Source organism: Bos javanicus, chromosome 5 (genome assembly GCF_032452875.1).
Source record: "Bos javanicus breed banteng chromosome 5, ARS-OSU_banteng_1.0, whole genome shotgun sequence".
Taxonomy (NCBI): domain Eukaryota; kingdom Metazoa; phylum Chordata; class Mammalia; order Artiodactyla; family Bovidae; genus Bos; species Bos javanicus.
Genome location: NC_083872.1, coordinates 119,467,742 through 119,484,165, shown reverse-complemented (window position 1 = coordinate 119,484,165; position 16,424 = coordinate 119,467,742).

Here is a 16,424-nt window from a genome sequence, read left to right as displayed (position 1 = left end):
AGGCCCCCTTGAAATCAACTTTCTCCACTTTCCAAATCGGCAGAGACAGAGAGAAAATGCATGTTTTTCTTCCTCGATTGAGACTGAATTGCTGCTTCTGCAGACGCCGTCCCTGGACGCCTGGTCCCCTGCGTCCTCAGGATTCCAGAGGAGCCGACTGGGGGGCGGGTTCCCCCCACCCAGGGCAGGAGGAGGAGCCTGGGGGGAAGGTCCTGAGTCAACGGCACCTGCCTCCCTGGGCGTCAGAGGAAGGGGGCAGGAATCCAGGTCTAGATGAGGCGATTAGCGGTGACACGTGTGTGAGCTCCTGACGGAGTGTTTTGGAATTACACGGAGCTGCAGAGCTCACAGGGCAGATTTGCCTGCCCCAGCGCTGGGAGAACGGGCAGAAACCCAGCTCCCCAGTCAGACGGAGGATGGCTGAGGGGACGTGGGGACCCACGTGCCTGTTGCCTCGGCATGGTTTGCAGTTAAAATAAACTACTGCAACATGGCAAACTGCCCACCTGCAGGAACCGGGTGAATAAACGGGGGCAACACTGCGTAGCTGCGACAAAGACCGAGAGGGGATGCACGGCCGAGTGAGAAAGTTACCCGCAGAAAGGCAGCGTGCGGGCAGCGCGAGTGTGCAGCAGGCTTGAGATTGGGGTCGGGGGGAGGGCCGAGGGGGGCTGCCCGATCTGGTGCAGCCAATGGCAGGTGTTTGGTAGTTTATTATCTCACAGTTCTGTAGCTGGAGCCCCACCGGTCTCCCTGGGCTGAAACCAAGACATCGGCTGGTTTCCTCTCTGGACCCTGATGCCCTGGAGGTGAAGCCAGATCTGTTCCGCCGCCTCCTCCAGCGTTCCTGGGCTCCGGGAAGCTTTCTCATCTTTAGAGCCAGTACTGAAGCCTACCCGTAACCCTGGAGATTTTCTATTGTAGTTTTGGTTCCCACTGAATTTTTCTACAAAAGCACACGCTTCTGGAAAAGCATTTGGCTTGATGGCTCCAGGCCCAGTGAACAGTTACTGAATATAGTTCAAGTCTGTGACATTTCACCGCTAATTTCTACATGTAGCCCCCCGCCCCCAACTCTCTAAGGCCAGCAACTTCTGGCGGGATGCGGTTCTATTCGGTCAGATCGAGTTATTAAGAAGCTGAGACGGAAGTTCCTGTTTCAGTGAGGGCACAGGCTGGTTCGTCATCAGACAGTGGCCTGACGCACGTCCCTGGCCAAGGTCACATGGGGAAGGCAGGCGAGAAGCCCTCCTGTAACCAAAGAGAGCTTGGTCCTTCCCGGGTGTGGCCACAGTAGTGGACTCGAAGACTCATCCCTCGTTTGATGCCAACAATAGCTAAAACCAGTGTGAAAACTAGAGGAAAAGGTGGGAGATAGTCCCATTATATGAAGAAGATCTCCCCGAACTCCTGGGTTGTTCCCTGAGATTTGCAAAGGCTTTCACCTCCATTTCTTCACTGACTCCAACCGCAGTCCTGAGAAATGAAGCCACGATGGAATTCATTATACCCAATGTATGACCGTTCTCCAGAGCAGCAGAACCGGTAAGATGTTTATATATAACCAATTTATTTCAAGGAATTGGCTTAGGCAATCATGAGACACGGCAAGCCCAGAATCTATAGGGCCACTGCGTTTCCCCCTCCTTGTGCTCATCTGCCTGGACTGCTGTAACAAAGTACCATGGACTGGTTTTTACGCAACGAAATTTATTTCTCACAGTTTTCTGGAGGGTGGAAGTCCAAGACGAGGGTGCTGGAATGGCGGGGTTCTGGTGAGAGCCGTCTCCTGGGAGCCAGTCTGTCAGGCTGGCTCACATTAGTCACCGGTGATGAGAGAGAAGGACTGTGGAGCCACGTCGATGGGGGAGACCCTCACGACTGGCCCTGTAGGCTGTGCAGAAGGCGATGACCCCCAGGGCTCACCCGAGCTGGGGGCTCTGTCCATTGAGACTTGCTGTGGGTCTCCCTTTGAGATGGATGCAAGACAATAAAAGTCAAGCTGAATGAGGTCAGTGAAGATAGCAGAGTATAAAGCTCCCCAAATTCTCGCTTCCATAGAGCAATGAGAAAGTTGCAAGAGTTGTCAGAATCAATTTTTTTCAGAAACTTGAAATGAATCAAATCTTTTCAGCAATCTGGAGAACATTTATTCAATAAAACAACTGAATCCCAATCAGAACAGTAAGCTTTGGAGCATTTTATTTTGTCCTGTTCTCTTATTTTCTTTTTGCTGCTCCGCAGTAGCCTTAAAAGCCAACAGCTTCCGTTATAGTGAAGCCCAGAAGGTCAGCACTCACCAGAAAGGGTCGAACAGGGTTGGAGCTCCTCCCAAGGCTCATCTGCAGAGGACTGCCGTGGGTGGGCTTGTCTGGTGGTCCCAGAGGGCTCCACAGGCAAGGTCGTCTTTATCTAACCTAACTCAGAGCTTGCACGACGCAAAGCGCCTTTTCCTGGAAAGTGTTTGTCAAAAACAATTAGAGGAAATAGATGACTTTGCAGCTACCTGGTGGTAGATAATAGTGGAGACAAACATTAGACAAACTAAAAAACTTTAAATCTGGGGAATGAGATGTCTATCAGGGTTATTCCTGAAATCACGGAAGTACCTGCATTATAGGGCAGAGGGACACTTAGGAAGACCTGAGAAGACCCTAAACTCTCACCTCTGGCTGACCGTAAGGCTTTGCACAGCAGGAAGTGGAGGCTGAGAACAGTCAGCTGTCTGGCCGAGTGCTGAAGGTGGGTCCCGACATGCTCATGGAACCCGTTGACCAAGACCTGGAGAGTTATGGATTCCAGGTGTTTTAGAAATCTCGACCAAGTTATTAGCTAACTGCTCAGCTAACCAAGCAGAAACTTTAGTGTCCAAACATGACAAAGAATACTAAATCTAGAGAATTAATTAGGAAAATACTAAATAAACAACGATGACAGCAGCAACAAGCAAAACAACAACATCGAACCCGGGGGAGGGCGGGGAGACTCTGCTCCCAGAATCTCCGTGTTATAGTGCTCAACATGTCCAGGTTCAACAAAGACGATGAGACAAGCAAAATAAGAAAATAGTAGGAACCATATCCAGGGAAACAGACGATCGATAGAAATGGTCCCTGACGAAGCCCGGACTGTGGACCTAAGAAACAGAGATTTAAAATCAGCTATTTTAAATAAGCTTAAGCAGAGATAAATGGAAGGAGATCCAACTGGTCCATCCTAAAGGAGGTCAGTCCTGGGTGTTCATTGGAAGGACTGATGCTGAAGCTGAAACTCCGGTACTTTGACCACCTCATGAGAAGAGCTGACTCATTGGAAAAGACTCTGATGCTGGGAGGGATTGGGGGCAGGAGGAGAAGGGGATGACAGAGGATGAGATGGCTGGATGGCCTCACTGACTCGATGGACATGGGTTTGGGTGGACTCCAGGAGTTGGTGATGGACAGGGAGGCCTGGTGTGCTGCGGTTCATGGGATCGCAAGGAGTTGGACACGACTGAGCGACTGAACTGAACTGAGAAAGAGAAATCAAGTCTTAAAACCACAGGAAAGTGTGAGAATCATGTCTCACCAAATATATAGCAACAGTAAAGATATAGGAGCTATATAAAAAAAAGAATGAAATGCAATTTCTGGAGTTGAAAAATGCAATAGCTGAAGCGAAAATTTCACCAGAGTTGTTCAACAGCATATTTGAACAGGCAGAAGAAAGAATGAGGAACCTTCAAAGCAGGTTGATTGAGATTACCCAATCTGAACTGAAGAAAGAAAAAAAATGAAGAAAGACTCAAAGCCCACCATGAAATATATCAAAATACTCATAATGGGAGTCCCAGAAGGAGAGAAGAGAGCTAAAGGGTCAGAGAGAATATCTGATAAAATCATGGCTGAAAACTCCTCAAATTTGATGAAAAACATTAATCTACAGAACTGACTTGAAAGATAATTGCATAAAGCAATAATTATCAATCTTTGTTGACAGCCATCAGTGTATAAAGGTGTAAAGTATGTGACTATAAAAGCACAGAGCTGGGGAGACAGCTTACAGGAGCAGAGGAGCTGGTGTCCATCCGAACCAGAGTCGAGGAAGTTGAGATTACTAATTGTAATCTTCAGGAAAAGAACTAAGAACACAACTCAAAACAACAGAACGAGAAAAATGACATGGAATTTCACTCAACAACGGCAGAATGTACATCAGATGCTCTCTGTGTGTGTGGAACACTCTCCAGCACAGACCGCCTCTTGGACCACAAAACAATCCTCAGTATGTTGATAAGTCTGGGGTTGTATAAAGTGTGTTCTCAAGCCAGAGCAGAATAAAGTTAGAAGTCAGTAACAGGGAAAGTTGTAAAATTCACAATTACCTGGAAATTAAATAGCACATCTTTAAATATCCAATGGTTCAATGAAGGAATAGCAAGTGAAATCAGAAAAAGCTTTGAGACGAATCAAAGCAAGAACTCAAATACTGAAACTTAAGGGATGCATCTTGTCCATTTCTTCAAAGAAGTCTTCTAAGCATTGGCAGCTAAAGCATTATTTAGAGGAAAATTTATAGCTGTAAGTGCCTATGTTGCAAGAAGAAAGATCTCAAGTCAATAATGTAGTCTTCCACTTTAAGATTAGGTTATAGCCAAAATGAGCAGAGGGAAGGAAATAGTATCAGAAAGAAATATGTGAAAAGGTAGAAAAATAATGGAGAAAATCAATTAAGAATTATCTCCAAAATCTCCCCAACCGACTGACAGATTCAACGCAATGCCTGTCAGATCTCAGCTGATTTCTTTGAAGAAATAGACACCTGATTCTAAAATTCTTGTAAAAATTCAAGTTATCAGAGAATCCCAGTCAATCCTGAAAAAGATGAACAAAGTTGGGAGACTAAAACTTCCCCGTTTCTAAGCTTACTATGAAGCTGCAGTGATCCAGACCAAGCTGTATGATGTGTGAATTATATTTTGGAGAAAAAAACATTTCAAGTTAATCGATGTTTTTGACGTCTGATCATTTCAGTGACATCGCGTCTGCATGTGTGCGGATTAATCCTTCTCATGATTGGTCACTCTGCAGTGTCTGGCTTCCCAGGTGGCTCAGTGGTAAAGAATCTGCCTGCCAATGCAGGAGACATGAATTTGATCCTTGGGTCGGGAAGATCCCCTGGAGAAGGAAATGGCAACCCGCTCCAGTACTCTTGCCTGGAGAATTCCACGGACAGGTGAGTCTGGTGGGCTGCAGTCCAGGGGGTCACAGAGAGTCAGACACGAGCTAGTGACTCAACAACAGTAAGGCAGCTGCTGCTGCTGCTGCTGAGTCGATTCAGTCGTGTCCGACTCTGTGCGACCCCATAGACCGCAGCCCGCCAGGCTCCTCTGTCCACGGGATTCTGCAGGCAAGAACACTGGAGTGGGTTGCCATTTCCTTCTCCGACAACAGCGAAGGGTCTCTGGCAAACAAGCGTCTTCATTTGGAAAAGAAGGGCGCTCCCTGGTGCCCCGCAGGGAGGTCTACCAACCCGTGTGTACCTGTTCCCTTTCCAAACACGGATGATTTCAGTAGGGTTCCTTGCAAACGTTTCTGAATTCTAAACAAAAGTTAGAAAGCGTGGTTATAAAAATATTTGCTGCCTGGTAGTGGATGGAAAGCATTTCTATTTCAGGAAAACTCAGTCTTTCTCCTGAGTGTCCTTTATTCTCATACCCGGGGCACCCGCCCACTTCTGACCCCGGACATGCGCGAGCTTTCCCCAGCGGGCAGCTCCGTGACATCAGCTGGGCCTCCTGCTGGTGACCTGGTTCTGACCTCATCTCCCTGGAGTTAGTGTCTGATCCCGCGGGCTGAGGACTCAGCCCCACCTGCACTTCAGACGCCGGTCCCCAGGTTACTCACAACCTCTGGTTCTAAGTCAGAGCTTCCCACGCCCCGTCCCCGGGTTCCATAATTTGCTAGGGTGGCTCCCTAGCTCAGGGGACACTCACATTTACTGGTTTATTACTTGGGAAGGATGTGATCAGGGACCCAGGGGAAGAGCCAGATCACGGGGTCTGCGAGGGTCCTGAGTGCAGGGCTGTCTGTCCTCGTGGAGTCGGCATGTGTTCACCAGACTAGCAGTTCCCTGAACTCCGAACCATTGGGATTCTGTGGAGGTTTCATCACGCGGGCATGATCAATATTAACTCAGTCTCCAGCCCGTCCTGGGGGTGAGGGAGGGGCTGAAAGGTCAAGTTTCTAATCGTGGCTTGGTCTTTCTGGTGATGAGGCCACATCGGGAAGACCACCTGGAGTTGCCTCACTAGAACAAAAAATGGGCTAATTACTCAGGAAATTCCGAGAGAATTCAGAGCCCTGTGCCAGCAAGCAGGCGCAGAGATCACAGATATTTTCCCATAATGTTCTAATATTTTACAGTATATATTTTCTGTTTTCCTAATGAAGGGTTCAAGCATGTGGGTAATAGATCTGCTGTTCAGGGCTTGGCAGCTGCATTTAAGCGCTGGGCACTCTGCTTATATGAGCTGCCCAGGGGCGACGCTGGGGCCCAGGCACCTGTGTGCACAATAGATGCCCCCCTCATCCAGTCTTGAGGACCTGGGTCTCTGGCCAGCCAACGGCCTCAGGAACCGTGGATGATCGCGGCGTGGCGTACACCCTTGTAAGGGCCTGGAGGCCCTGGTGGAAGGGAGGGAGCCACAGCAATTCCCTGGCTCCCCCCCGTCCCACCACCCCGCAGCCTGCAGTCCCTGTCTTGTTAATGGACAGTGATGCCTCCTTGATCCTAGTCTCTCATTTATGGCCTGAAAAGATGCCTCTCTCTTCTCCTATCGGACTTGCCTGAGGCCTGTAATCATTATGGGATGTTTTTCCAGAAAGTTTTTAGGGGAAAAAAAAAGCCCTTTCACTAAAATGAATCACCCAATTTTCCATTCTCATGGTGAATATTTAATAAATGAAGCAATTTAGAAGCCATTTAAAGTGTTATTGATGAGGCAGGGCCACAGAAATCAGCCCGGGGACGTGACGGACTCCACGGGCCAGTGTCGGGTCGGGGTCCAGCCTGGCACCACTGCAGAGCCAGAAATAAACCCGTGCAGGATGCCTGGTGCAAGGAGACGCTTGGAACTTTGAAGAGAAAGTGAGGTTGCGGGCCATGCTTTGGTCACCGTGTCCTCCCCTTCCACCACACAGCTGTCTCTCCACGTCTCCTCTCCCCAGGCTGGCAGAGAGCACGCCTCTCGCATTTAATCTGCTTTTGTCATCCACACCCAGAGCAGGTGTGGGTATAATTTTATTAAGTGAACGTACGGATGTCTGACCACTTTCGTGAGCCACCATCTCTGGTCCCTCCTTTCGACTCGCGCACACGCTGTCGGTACACCCGGGCTCCGTCACACCAGCTAAACCGGAAACGTCACACCAGCTACACCAGGCTCCGTCACACCAGCTACACCAGGAGTGCTGCCTCCACGTGCTGGGGTTGGGTCCGGTCAGTGCCGAGGCTTCGTTCTAGAGTGTCTGCTCATGACGTCAAGTTGGTGGGTCTGAATGGAGACCCTCCAGTCCCTCATGCTGGAATCTCTGCAGGTGTCTTGAGTAACTGACCATTTTCGTCTGCTGGTTGGAGCTGCCTTGCAATGCCTTGTCCTTAGCACGACCTTGGACTTGCTGGGGAGAGCCTGCCTGTCAGGGCCAAGAACCTTTGGGACAGCTCAAACCCCTGGAAGACCCTGAAAGTGAAAGTGATACTATCTCAGTCATGTCCAACTCTCTGCGACCCCAAGGACCGTAGCCCTCTAGGCTCCTCTGTCCGTGGGATTCTCCAGGCAAGAATTCTGGAGTGGGTAGCCATTCCCTTCTCCAAAGGAGGTTCCCAACATAGAGACTGAACCCAGGTCTCCCATATTGCAGGCAGATTCGTTACTGTCCGAGCCACCAGGAAAGTCTTGCAAGAAAGATGCCTGTGTCCCTTAAAATACTTGAAAGTTTTAGGGAGATGCAACACGCTTGAGAGTGCTCACCCACGGAGGTAAACCTGGGTTGGTGATGAATTCCTGTCCTGCATGTGTATGTCATTCCTGGAGAAGATCTCCTGGAGAAGGGACAGGCTACCCGATCCAGTATTCTTGAGCTTCCCTTGTGACTCAGACGGTAAAGAATCTGCCGGCAATGTGGGAGACCTGGGTTCAGTCCCTGAGTTTGGAAGATCCTCTGGAGGAAGGCATGGCAATCTACTCCAGTATTCTTGCCCGGTGAATCCCCATGGACAGAGGAGCCTGGAGGGCTGCAGTCCATGGGGTCGCAAAGAGTGGGTCATGGCTGAGCTGCAGTCCACGGGGTCCAACAGAGTGGGTCACGACTGAGCTGCAGTCCATGGGGTCGAAAAGAGTGGGTCACGACTGAGCTGCAGTCCGTGGGGTCGCACAGAGTGGGTCACGACTGAGCTGCAGTCCGTGGGGTCGCACAGAGTGGGTCACGACTGAGCTGCAGTCCGTGGGGTCGCACAGAGTGGGTCACGACTGAGCTGCAGTCCGTGGGGTCGCACAGAGTGGGTCACGACTGAGCTGCAGTCCGTGGGGTCGCACAGAGTGGGTCTCGACTGAGCTGCAGTCCGTGGGGTCGCACAGAGTGGGTCACGACTGAGCTGCAGTCCGTGGGGTCACACAGAGTGGGTCACGACTGAGCTGCAGTCCGTGGGGTCGCACAGAGTGGGTCACGACTGAGCTGCAGTCCGTGGGGTCGCAAAGAGTGGGTCACGACTGAGCTGCAGTCCGTGGGGTCGCACAGAGTGGGTCTCGACTGAGCTGCAGTCCGTGGGGTCGCACAGAGTGGGTCACGACTGAGCTGCAGTCCGTGGGGTCGCACAGAGTGGGTCACGACTGAGCTGCAGTCCGTGGGGTCGCAAAGAGTGGGTCACGACTGAGCTGCAGTCCGAGAGGTCGCACAGAGTGGGTCTCGACTGAGCTGCAGTCCGAGAGGTCGCACAGAGTGGGTCACGACTGACCTACTGAGCACAGCACAGCACACGTGTTAGTTCGTCGACACTGGGAGCTGCTCTTGAATCAGGGCAGGGTTGGTGTCTGTACTTTGCCTTCAGCAAGGCGGGCGGCCGGGTGGTGGGATCGCACCATCCCTGCCAAGTGTGGGGCTGGACTAGTCCGCACATAAGGCGCTGAGCCCACGCCATCCGAAGACAAACACCCGCGCGTCGGCCCCGGATGGGGCTCAGAGGAGAGGCCATGAAAGGCTTCCTTTGAAGAGGAAACAACCAGAAAGGGATGAAAGGAAAAGGAAAACACTGGTGAACTTTTGGGAGGTAGAAACCCAAGCGCAAAGGGTCAGACAGAATTGAGCATCCCTCAGGAATTGGAAGCTAGGGAGCTTCCCCGTTTATGTGGCAGATAATGTTGCTAAGGTGGAGAAATCACTTGGGGAAACCAGAAAAATGACACGGTATGTGAAGCAGGTGACAATCAGCCCAGATCGCTCTCGCCAACCACGGTCACGCTGTTGGTTTCTGTTCAGTCTTTGTACTTTGATCGTTTATGCGTTTGTGTGTTTGCTTGTTTGTTTGTGTTTTCCTAGAGATTGACCCAGTTTCCAGAGATCTCTGTTGTATAAGATGTGAATGTACAAACCCAGATTAGAATGAAGAGGGCCCATAGACAGGGAGCGATGGTGGGCTTTAAGTCTCCAAGGAGGAACAAATAAACCGCTGATCACAACAGGCAATGAAGCTGAAGAGCAAGCCCATCCAGTGCTTCTCCATCACAAGCATCAGCTGGAAGCTGCGTGGCCTCCCCAGAGCAGGCACGTGGGGCGATGGCGGCAGCTACCCCGGCGGTCAGCTGCAGACCAGGCCCACCCTCCCCTGCAGGCAGCACCCCTGGCCTTGAGCCCTGTGGGGCCTCCACACCAACTCAAAAGGCAATTGTTTGAGATTAAAACTTTGCTGCATTGGTGAGAAGCCACCTATGCTTTGGCTTAAACCCAGAAGCCTGTCATCCTTGAGACAGACATGGGCGGTCTGTTTAAGGCAGGACTTCTGTTCCCTGAGGTGGGTGGCGGATCAGTCCACCAAATGGGAGGCTCTTGGAGGCACCTGGGACAGTTTTGGCAGCACGGGAGAATCATTTTTAAATTCTGATAATTTTATTTTCAGAAGTATCATAAAATATATAACAAGGTCATCCAACCTGTAACTTCACAGTGATACAAGCTTCCCTTCGGAATAAAAGTATCCAAGGAAAACGCTGAGTGATTTGAATGAGGAAGTGTAGGTGTGAAGACGCCAGTGTGTGCGGGGCTTCTGGCCACAGTGAGCTGACCCACCAGGCAGCGCTGCCAGAGAGTCCAGTTTAATGCTGAGGGCGTCACACCCCAAATGCCTGTTTTGGAGTAATTGAACTCAGACTGTCTCTTCTGACTGCAATTAGCTGGCGAGCTGACTTCTGAGATGGTCCCGTTAGTGACGATAGATCCGGGCTGTCAGGGTGCAGGAGCATGAAGCCCTCGGGTAGTGACGGATCCAGCCACTGCGAACTGCAGGACGGTTTCCAAAGACTCAGGAACAAGGGTCTGCTGGCCTGAGCTTGGTCCTGGTATTTCCTGAAAATTATGAGGGATTCATATGTGATTTTGCCAGAATGTTTTCATATAGGACTGTTGGCTTTGGAACAAAGTTGGTGCCAAAGTTTTTGGAAATCCTCTTGTTTTTGACAAGAATTAAGAGCCTTTTGATGAAAGTGAAAGAGGAGAGTGAAAATGCTGGCTTAAAACTCAACATTCAAACAACGAATATCATGGTGTCCATTCCTATTCAGTTCACTTCAGTTCTGTTCAGTCGCTCAGTCGTGTCCAACTCTCTGCAGCCCCATGGACTGCAGCACGCCAGGCCTCCCTGTCCATCACCAACTCCCGGAGCTTGCTCAAACTCGTGTCCATTGAGTCTGTGATGCCATCCAACCATCTCATCCTCTGTCGTCCCCTTCTCCTCCTGCCTTCAATCTTGCCCAGCATCAGGGTCTTTTCCAGTGAGTCAGCTCTTCACATCAGGTGGCCAAAGTATTGGAGCTTCAGCTTCAGCATCAGTTGTTCCAAAGATCATTCAGGACTGATTTCCTTTAGGATGGACTGGTTGGATCTCCTTGAAGTCCAAGGGACTCTCAAGAGTCTTCTCTAGCACCACAGTTCAAAATCATCAATTCTTTGGCACTCAGCTTTCTTTATGGTCCAGCTCTCACATCCATTGATGACTACTGGAAAAACCAAAGCTTAGACTAGACGAACTTTTGTTGACAAAATAATGTCTCTGCTTTTTAATATGTTGTCTAAGTTGTTCATAGTTTTTCTCCCAAGAAGTAAGCGTCTTTTAATTTCATGGCTGCAGTCACCATCTGCAGTGATTTTGGAGCCCAAGAAAATAAAGTCTGTCACTGTTTCCATTGTTTCCCCATCTATTTGCCATGAAGTGATGGGACTGATGTCATAACTTAGTTTTTTGAATGCTGAGTGTTAAGCCAACTTTTTCACACTCCTCTTTCACTTTCATCAAGAGGTTCTTCTTCACTTTCTGCCATAAGGGTGGTGTCATCTGCATATCTGAGGTTATTGATCCTTCTCCCGTCAATCTTGATTCCAGCTTGTGCTTCATCCAGCCCGGCATCTCTCATGATGTCCTCTGCGTATAAGTTAAATAAGCAGGCGACAGTACACAGCCTCGACGCGCTCCTTTCTCAATTCGGAACCAGTCTATTGTTCCATTTCTGGTCCCATCACTTCATGGCAAATAGATGTGGAAACAATGGAAACAGTGACAGACTTTACTTTCTTGGGCTCCAAAATCACTGCAGATGGTGACTGCAGCCATGATATTAAAAGGGGCTTGCTCCTAGGAAGAAAAGCTATGACCAACCTAGACAGCATATTAAAAAGCAGAGACATTATTTTGCCAACAAAGGTCTGTCTAGTCAAGGCTATGATTTTTTCAGGAGTCATCAATGAATGTGAGAGCTGGACCATAAGGAAAGCTGAGCACCGAAGAATTGATGATTTTGAACTGTGGTGCTAGAGAAGACTCTTGAGAGTCACTTGGACTTCAAGGAGATCCAACCAGTCCATCCTAAAGGAAATCAGTCCTGAATGTTCATTGAAAGGACTGATGCTGAAGACAAAACTCTAATTCTTTGGCCACCTGATGCAAAGAACTGACTCATTGAAAAACAGCCTGATGCTGGGCAAGATTGAAGGCAGGAGGAGAAGGGGACGACAGAGGATGAGGTGGTTGGATGGCATCACTGACTCAATGGACATGAGTTTGAGTGAACTCTGGGAGTTGGTGATGGACAGGGAGGCCTGGTGTGCTGCGGTTCCTGGGGTCGCAGAGAGTCAGAAAGGACTAGGCAACTGAACTGAACTGTTGACTTTGGGCTAATTTTCTTCCCCAACATGTGAACTGTAATCCTGTTTAGATTTCAACTCTCAAATGTAATTGACAAATGAAGAGAGCCGCCGACAGAACTTGAGTGGTTATTAATAATAATCTCAGAATGATTATGTACATGGGAAAATGGATCCGTCTGACTAATGCTGACTATAATCACAGTCTCACAATTGTTGAAGATTTCCAGTTTTCACGGAGGCTTTCTTTTGTCTGAGGAGGGACGCCCAGGCCTGGACGGCGCAGTGCACAGTAACTCGAGTGTGTTCTGCAAACTGACAAGCTGGCACAAGTTGGTGCTCTCTCCTCCACGAGGCGCCGAGTCAGAGTTTGTAATTTCGGGGTTTGATGTCAATTCGGCCCATGGTTCCTTCCCGACATTAGGCTTGTTTACAGAAGCTTCTGAATCTGCCTCTTCTGATGTGTGGGTGGGTTATACACACGGACATTAAATTATTATTCAGCAAGTATTTAACGGCTCATCCAGCCGCGTTGTTTGGAATGCATCTTTCCATCTCAGCACATCTGGCCTTGGCCACGTGTCTGCTGTGGCCAGTTGAGTGTCAGAGGTGAGCAGACACACGTGTGTCCTGGCTCTGGAACCTCTGGGGTCCCCGGGTCCGGCTCCTGGTGTCTCTACCCCTCTTCTCTGGACCCAGCATCATCCCTCATGGAGCAGACATGAGCGATGGACAAGCCCATCGGTCAGTCTGCAGTCACCCTGTAGACTGGTCAGTGTAGAATAATCACATCTTACAGGAACCTCCAGGTTTGAAGGGTGGCTTGATACTCAGCGTTACTGTGGCCATACTGACAGGTACCTTCACATCAACCTTGTTAGAACTGTGACTAGATTTAGAGGACAATTAAAGAGTTTGTTCATGATTCAAAATTTATTACAGTTAAAATAAATATTCTAAGACTGAAATTTCTTGTGTTCTCCGTAAATAATACAGGTAGTAAAATATATTCAATTGGAACCACAGAAAAATCTACAAGAAAATAAGAAAGATAAGAGTAAAAACCAAGAAAGGAATGACTTTTCTCTGTAAAGACAGAATTTTAGAGCAGACAGGGGAGCTTAGATTTCATCTTGCCTAAGGGGACTGCAGAGGATGAGATGATTGGATGGCATCGCTGACTTGATGGACATGAGTTTAAGCAAACTCCAAGAGATGGTGAAGGACAGGGAAGTCTGGTGTGCTGCAGTTCACGGGGCTGCAAGGAATCAGACATGACTTAGTGACTGAACAAGAACAACAGTTTGCTTTGAATTCACCATTTTCTTAGCAAATCTGGTAATTGGGGCCCTTGATCTATTTTCAGTAGTCCAAGGGCCTGAAGTAACTCCTATGCTCGCCCATATCAAAGTACAGGAATGGGCCCTTTTTCAAGGTCCCCTGGCTGGTCCCTCGGTCCAGGGATCTTCCCACCAGATCCCATGTCCCTGCTGCTGGTGTGACGAGCTTGCGTCTCCCCTGGGAAGGGAGCAGACAGAGAGGAACACATGACTCACACTCTCCGGGGTCACTGGCTCTGTGGCAGCTTTGCGGGTGCTGCACACATGGCCGCCCAGCGTTTCTCAGCCGCGCCGCACAGGACCCTCGGCAGGGACTTCCCACTCACTGGACGCCCAGCTGCTGTGGCCAGCCAAGAGTGCGCCAGCGCATCTGTTGGAGCAGCAGCCCTCGCGGCTAACAGGCTCTGGGAGGGCAGCCCGCCCCGTCGGGCACAGGCCCCTCATTCCTGCTGCGCCTCCGTCTGCTCATCTTCCACGGTCCAGAGCCGGGGCAGCGTCCACACCCAAGAAGTGCCCCCCTCCCCTGACGAGCGACTCCACCGTCACAGGAGAACCAGGGGCAGGGGGCGGGGCGGATGCGAGAGTGACGTCCAAGCCACGGTCCTGTGAAGCTCGGCCTCGTGGAGACTCAAGGTGCCAGAGGAGCCTGTGCCCTGGGTGTTGGCGCACAGCACAGAGGGGCCCGTGCGTCCGGTGCCCTGAGGGTGCCCGGGTGGCCTGGCCTCCAGAGCCACGGTTCTGGGGTGGCCTTGCTCTTGGCTGTCTGGGAGGGACTAAGGTCTCTTGCTTATGTAAGCGCAGGGTGAGATGCTGGCGACGGCGTGATTAAGGACCAGTCACACACACGGGGCACCACGGGACGCTCCTGAGGGGCTGTGGGCAGGGACCCCCCAGCGGGCACCTGAGGGCCCCCCCTGCTGCTCTGGGAGCTCAGAGAGGAGGAGGCGTCCTCACTGCCCAGCCAGGAGGTTCCGACTCTTGGATCCTTCTGTGGGTGCTTCTGCTGACAAGTCATCGCTAGTTGAGCCTCAGCGTGATTGATGAGGCTGTTTGGGGTATTTGTGCAACCCTAGGACAGCAGCTGGATGATGCATATTTTGGGTGAATATTTCTGACCTAGAATGTCCCCAGAATTTTATTGTTAGACGCACACACAGCAGTTCAAGTACAAACAATCCATCCATTCATTTGTCAGACAGATCCGCGAACAACGTCGCTGAGTGTGCCTTCTCAGAGATGTCTCGTGTTCTCTCTGAGTTCCAGTTCCTGGGAAGGCTCATGCAGGTGTGCGAGGCCTCCCTCTGTCCTTCCCCAGGTGGCCCCGGTCAGCACGTCCATGAGCCCTCCCGCGGCGGCTCAGTCACGGGCCCAGGGCAGCCCCAGGCCTGCACGTCAGGGCTGGGAGCCCCGTGGGGCTCGCCCACTCTCAGTGTCCCCCCATGGGGCCTGCTGGTCTGGTCTGACACCCCAGACCCCCCTCACCTGCTGGCCCTGGGCCTCCGGGCCCCCAGCCCTGGGGCACGTGCACACCCTCACCCCACACAAAGGCAAACAGATGTCTCCGGTGGGGGCTTCCGGCAGCCTGTTACATGCTGGGGTCTTCCAGAAGCTTTCCCAGAAAAGGGGTGTGTGTACTCCATGGGAACCACCACATAGCTTGTTTTAAATGATAAAGGTTAATTTCCAAATATTTAATTCAACCTGGCCGGGTACCTAGACCACATTTGAGAGGGATGAAGACCCACCACAAAAGGGAGAAACACACCAGAGTCTGGAAAGCAAGTTGCCAAGTCTGTTGCGTTGAGCGTTTCGCCCAATGTGCCAGAGCAGGAAAGAGGGGGCCCCCCGACAGCCTTTCTCAGGGAAGCCCCTCCCCCGGCCTAGCGACCCCACAGCCTGCAGGGCAGGCTCCTTGCTGGCCTCAGGGTCTCCTCGAGAGAAGACAGGCTCTGAGGGCAGGTTGGCTGCTGCGCTTTCAGCTGCCCGCGTGCTCTGTAGTTTGAGATGAAGGGGCCACACTAGGGCCTCAGGGGGCATTGGCTTGGCGACCAGGTTCCCGGGGCAGCTGGGAGACTCGCTGACCACTGTGCTCTGGTGGGTGGGGTGGGGGAACCACCTGCAGACAGACACACGGGGTCCCAGAGGAGCAGAGGCCTGGAGCCTGGCTGTGGGCAGGGGTGGCCGCGGAGAGTCCAGCCGGTTAAGGAGAGGGGGTGTGCCTGCGGCTCCCTCTCTGGACCTGCTCTGCCGGGGGGTGTGCAGAGGAGCTGCAGGGACAGCTGGGCGGAGCGAACGGATCCAATTAAACTCAGGAAGGAGCAGTCACCCCTGCTCCGGATCCTGAGCAAATCCCAACAGGATTAACGATTTTGCTGTAAACAGAGAAACCGGAAAGAAAGACAGGGCTGTCGGCACAGCCTTTGTGGTGGCAACTCGGTGTTAAGCATGGAGCCAGAGGCAGAAAACGGTAAATCTTTCTGCCTGTTGACTGAAAACAGTAAATATGACTCTGGCTTACAAATAAGGAAAGCTTAAAGACCTCTAAAATAATCTGACTGCAGACAACGAGGAAGAAATGGCTTTGCCACAGCTGGGAAAGGGTTAACACGGAGGAGACAAGGCCTGGTTCACCTCAAAAGAAAGGGAGACATTTCAATGCTCTAACGGAAAAGTGGAAAGGCTGGCAAAGGCCCCT